Genomic DNA, 6,000 nt, shown 5'->3' with positions numbered 1-6,000 from the left:
TCTGTTTTGTGCCCAGGCATTATGACTTAGGCATTGTGATTTATATTTAGATGTGTCCCTCAAAGCCTCAATCAAAAGTGAGACTTTGGGGGAGGTGACTGGACCATAGGGGCCACTATTCTCATTGATGGATTAGTCCATTGTTAAGATTATGGTTAAATGTGACTGAAATTAAAGCTTTGTCAAAGGAGATAGGCTCTGGAGGTGTGGCCTGGAAGGTATAGTTCCCTCCCTCCTTGCTCTATGTTTCCTGGCTACCATACCTGGTGTAGGAGATTAGGAGCAGGGTAGAACCTATCAAAGAAAGAGGAGTAACTTTCAGTCATGCAGACTCAGGGCTCACACGTAGAACATAGGTTCCAAGAAGACTCTGCAGTTTCTGAGCACTGTGCTTGAAACCAATCAGAAAAATGCTATTTTTAATTGTGCATTTATATCTTATGTAAAAATAAGTGGTTCTTAAATCTGATGCCTGATCAACCAAAGTTTTGATAGGACAGCTGTCATAATGTATTATTTATGTGAGGGAGAAGCCATTGTAGAAGTTTAAAAAAAAAACCTTCCTTTATCCCTATGACCACTGTGAGTCTGACCTACTCTTTCTCTCTCTCTATGTCTATCTCTCTCTCACTGTGTCTGTCTTTCTGCAGAGGGTATGCTTTGCCACATTCAATAAATGTACAGTACCCTTACCTTTTCTGTGTGTCTTGTCCAAATCTTTGGGATCCCAAGAACCTAGAAAGAATTTCCCCAGGATGTATCATTCTGTTAATATTTCTTGATGAGCCAGCAAATAGGTAAGACCCCTTTTTGGGAAAAGTTTCTGTTTTTATTTTCCCCTTTCTTCTCTTTCCAGTTTTGGTTACTGATTTCAGGCATAAGTCAAAGAGTTAGATAGTTTAGAATCCCCATGGCATCTCCTGCAAACCCATCATACAATAGGCCATTTTAGGCTCTACCAAGTACAAAAACGTCTACATACCATGCTGGTTCCATGTACATGTACAGTATTTAGTGTGTCTCTTTTGCTCCCACACTTTTGTGCTTCTCAATATTTTATTCAGCTTACTTATTCTTTGGGGTGGTGGTGATAGCTGTCAGTAACTTGGTCTCCTGTTTGCGTAGCCACATACCCCAGTCTCTCCTTTTTTTGTGCTCATATATCATTTGTTCTTTTCCCCTACATGGATTTTTATCTGGCTATTGTTAGCAAGTCACTTGCTTTATGACCCCATTTTCGAAAACCTCAGAAGCTATATCAGTTCACCTTTCTGCCACATTTTCCAGCTGTCTTCATGAACACCAGAAAGTCTCATCACTATAGTCTTCACCTTAGGGGAATATATGGGCCTCTTTGGGGAATTTGCGGGCTTCTTAGCCTCTTTCCATTGAAATCTGAGTAGATTCTTTCCTTGTTCCTCTTAGTAAATTAAGGTAGTTTAAAAACACATGCCTGAGGTTCTGACTAGAGCAAAGGAACAGAAAATGAGAACCAACCCAACCAGCTATGAGTATGAGGAAACAGTTGGAGTATTTTAGTCAATAGATAACAGGCAATATCTATGGACTTGGAACTTTTGAACTTGAAGTTTTCTCAAATGTTGAAGAATAAGCTTCTGTCTTTACTATCTTAAAAGATAATTACCAAAGTCTTTTATTGCTGGCATAAAATAGGAGGGACAGTGTTTCTCAGGTTTAGATGGAGCCAGCAGGGGACTTCACTCCTGCCTTTACAGAGTTACAGTGGCACTGGTGCAACCCACTTCACGAGAGACATCTGGTAGATCAATTTCAATGTCATGATAAACACTCCAGAGCTCAACATGTCTCCATCGTTCTGCAAGGATGGCCTCTGGAGCACCGCAGAGCTAATTTTTTCTCTCCACAGGCCCCATGAAGCATGATAGGTAAACAAACACCCTTCCATCCCACTGAGCTCACCATTAGGCCCTGTAAGGACACAATTATATACATAAGGACAATTATATAATTATTAAAGATACTGTTATAAAATAGATAACAAGTATTATATAGTAAGTTAAAATCAAATACTAGCCTCTGTTTCTGCTTCTTCTCTCTGTCACATAAACACCTGCTAAATTCAGTCAGCCTTGATTGTCTGTGTCCAGCTGCTTTTTTTCTGATACTGCTCTGGGCCAATTTAACTGTTCTCAGCTTGTGTTTCTCGTAGTTTAAAATATATTTCTTCTAACTTGCTTCAAGGACTTTGTTGGGGCAAAGAAACCCAGTCAAGGACACTTTTAACTTTGCTTGCTCTCCTTTGTCCCCAGGATATTATGGTAAACAATTCCTTTTAAGTAAATCTAGTTAGAATTAACTTGCTTGACAATATGTGACTTACTGTAGCCAATCATGTAATAACCTTCCATCTGCCTTGTACTTCTTGCATATAAACTGTATTTAAAATGGACTCAAAACTGGTGATTTGGACACTGTTAATTGTCCCCCACCCCACCATCATTATGTTCAAATAAAGTTGCCTTCTAGATTCCTCAGTGCAAGTCTTCCATTATCTATTGAGGTTTTCTGCAATAGCCTGAGTATAAATTAGGAAATGGTACAAAATGGGTAGAAAAAGTTAGTCTAAGTCACAGTACTGTTCTAGAAGACAAGAGTGATCTGAAATCTCAGGTGTTCAGGATTTTATGCCTTCTTACCAAAAACCATCCTTCCATAAAAGCCCAAGAGATATGGTACTTAAAGAAGTACCTGAAGAAGAAAGGAGATTGATATCATTGATGATCCCAGACTCACACCTTGTCTCAGGAGGATATAATTCTCACTTACCTGTTTAATGAAAGAAACCACCCTAGGAGGATTGATTGACTCTTCCTCATAATCTGTAGGTAAGTGGGTCAGACCCACCCTCTCCAAGTGACTCAGAAACTCCATCAATGACTAGCTCCCAGACAGACCTACTTCTCCACAGCCTTAAAGGACATACTGATAGTGAATTTTCTTACTTTTCCTTTTAATAGTTCATCCTGTCTGCCCCTAAGAAAAGTCCCAAGAATAGAGAGTACTGCTTGAATTCAGGCTCCATCTTTAGTCAAAATATCAAAAAATTCAAAGAATAGTTAGGCTGATTTTTAGAAGATCCTCCTGATTTGCAGATGGATTTCAGTATTTAATCTTTGCTTTTGACATGTCATGGTGAGAAGTCCAATTTGTTTTAGCTACTTGCTGTGTCCCAGATGGAAAATTCAGAATCTTGGAAGAAGCTAATAGATATACAGATGAATAATATGCTGCAGCAAGAGAAGAGAATCATCCTAGAGAAGTTATTGTCCCTCTAACAGAGCCAAATTTGGGCTATAAAACTGGGCTAAAAAAGAAGTCTCAAATGATGGCTGTTCTAATGGGAATAAACAGATGCATTAAGAAACTTTCTAATTAAGAAAAGATGACAGGAGTTAACATAGGACAAGGAGGAAAATTCAGCTGCCTTTCACTGCTAGTTAGAAGAAGCTTTCTATGGAATACTTAAAACTTAGATCCAACTTCCAAGGAGGAGCAGACACTAATGGGACAGCATTTCACTAGTCAATCAGCCAAGATATTAGATGCAAATTATGACAATTTAAATAGGACCTAAGACCCAATGCTGGACGCAGTCTTTTCTGTTTTCAAAAATCTGGATCTGGAGGAAGATGAAAAAGAAAATGCTGAAAAAAAAAAGAAAAAAGGCAGGCCAAGATTATGGCTGCCACAATTGACAATGCTTTAAGCACTTAAGAATATTCAATGGACAGCAGAGGGAAAATTGAGAAAAGAATTATTGTTTTATATGCAGGGAAATTGAACACTGTGCACATGTTTCTGTTCTAGGCCACTGACCAAGCCATGTTCCATGTGCCAGGTGGCAGATGTGACTGATTCAAGACCTCAGACTAATGATTGTCCCCATTCCAAAGAGGGGCTAGATGAGTCAAAGCCCTCTCCTTTCATTCTGGTGAAGACAAATGTGGTATAGGGCAAAATGCAGTGGATCTGTTTCCAGACATCAACTCTTGCAGGGAATCTGCATGACCTTGGATGTATGGTTAAGTAAGTAAAATCGATTCCTTGTGAATACAAAATTGGCTTATTCTTTTTTAGGTTCCTTCCCTAGAAAACCCACCTTTAGATCTCCAGACATAATTGAAGTTGAGGGTAATCCCACTCAAAGCTTCTATATACCTTGTTATATTTTATATCTAGATGCCTCCCCCCCAAAACCTCATGTACTCATGGGTGATCATGGATGTATGATTCTGCATTAAGGGTGCAGTAATTGAACTAGTCCACCAATCTGTTTAGCACAGTTTTGGGTGTGGGTAATAATGGATAAGCCCCACCCTGTGTGCAGATACACCAACCAATATGTTTGTAACCTGAATAGACTATTAAGGGAAAGAAAGAAAGCAGGCTTGCTGCTACTTGCTTTCTCCCTGCCCCGCTATGGACTGTTTCTCCTATGCCATATCCCTCTGCCAGCTGATTATGAACTGAAACTTCCACAAACCATGAACTAAAATAAACCTCTACTCCTTTAACTTCTGGGTTTTGGGTATTTTTGTTTTACATGTCCCAGGAATGGGAAAGTAACAAAAACATTCCTGCTTTAACATATCAATTCAAAAGTCAAATGTTCAGTCACGAAGTTTTAATTGTCTTACAGTGTTCTGTTCCATTTCTAGGAAGAGATTTAGTAGTAATATCAGGAGAAGTCCTTCAATTCTGGCAAAAATTTTAGGAATAAAATACCATCTGAAAAGGTAAAAGAGTCAACCAAGCGCTCAAGCAAACTCTGGCAAAACTTTGCCTGGAAAATTCTCATGAGGATTTCAAATACTCCTCAAAACTGGGTTAAATACCAGCTCATTTAAGATGCTATTTGGGAGGTCTTTTCTATTTTCTGGTATAATAGTGGGCCCAGAGGCCACCAGATGCTTACTGTATCTAATTAATGAGGGCCAAGTAAAACAAGCTGTCCAACTATATGAAATCTTGCCAGTCTTCTGGCCCAGGAGAATCACTTAGTCTCCTTCCTGGAGACCAAATGCTCATTAAAACTTGGGGATAAAACTTCTACAGACCAATTAAAAGCAAAATGGGAGGGCCCTTTCAGTATTCCTTACCACACCCACTGCAGCAAAGATGGAAGAAATACATTGATAGATTTACCTTTCTAGGATAAAGCCAACCTCACCTAAACTGAGGCAAAAGGATTAGCCAAACAGAAACTACTGCTGTGAACTTCTAGAAGTTCTGAAAATCCTCTTCAAAAACAAAGTTTTCAGTTGGCTATTGGGGCAGATAAGTAGTTATTAATAGTTCCTGATCCAGTGTATCTTACATCGACACCTATATTTGGTAGGATTCCAGCTTTTAACTGAATTCATAATGTGGATAATCTTGCTAGGGCTGTGGCTCTAAAGTTCTTGATAACCTATCTGATATTCCTCTTCACTATGCTTTCCTTCCTATAAAAAGTATGGAAATAAACTCCTTAGAAAAACATCTCCTGAAATAATAGCATGGAAAAAAAATGTGTCTAATTGCTAGATCTATAATAGTCTATCTCTTCAGACAGATCAGAAAGTAATGTTCCTTATATTCTTTTTTTAATGATTTTTTTTATTAAGGAGAAAAAGAAAAAAAAGCAGAAATAGGGTACAAGTTATACAGAATTTCAGAAAAAGTAAACAACAGGAAATCACTAGTTAATAGATTGTTCCTTATATTCTTGTATTTCTCCTTTTTTCACTGGGAAGGTTTTTTCCTCTGCCATTTTATATTGGAGGTGTTTAACTTTGTTTTCATTTCTACAATGATTTGTAGCTTAAAGTTGGCCTTGAATCTCAGAGGAGAATTTGGATTTGGACTTTTCATCACTGCCAAAACTGTTAGGATTTTAGCAACTCTTGCAGATGAACTAAATGCATTTTGTACAAAAGGATGGATATCAGTCTTTTGGGGAACAAGGTGGAATGTTAT

This window comes from Cavia porcellus, unplaced genomic scaffold (assembly GCF_034190915.1).
Source record: "Cavia porcellus strain 051 isolate PalLab524CR breed Dunkin Hartley unplaced genomic scaffold, mCavPor4.1 scaffold_15, whole genome shotgun sequence".
NCBI classification, from domain to species: domain Eukaryota; kingdom Metazoa; phylum Chordata; class Mammalia; order Rodentia; family Caviidae; genus Cavia; species Cavia porcellus.
This window is presented reverse-complemented; position numbering follows the sequence as displayed.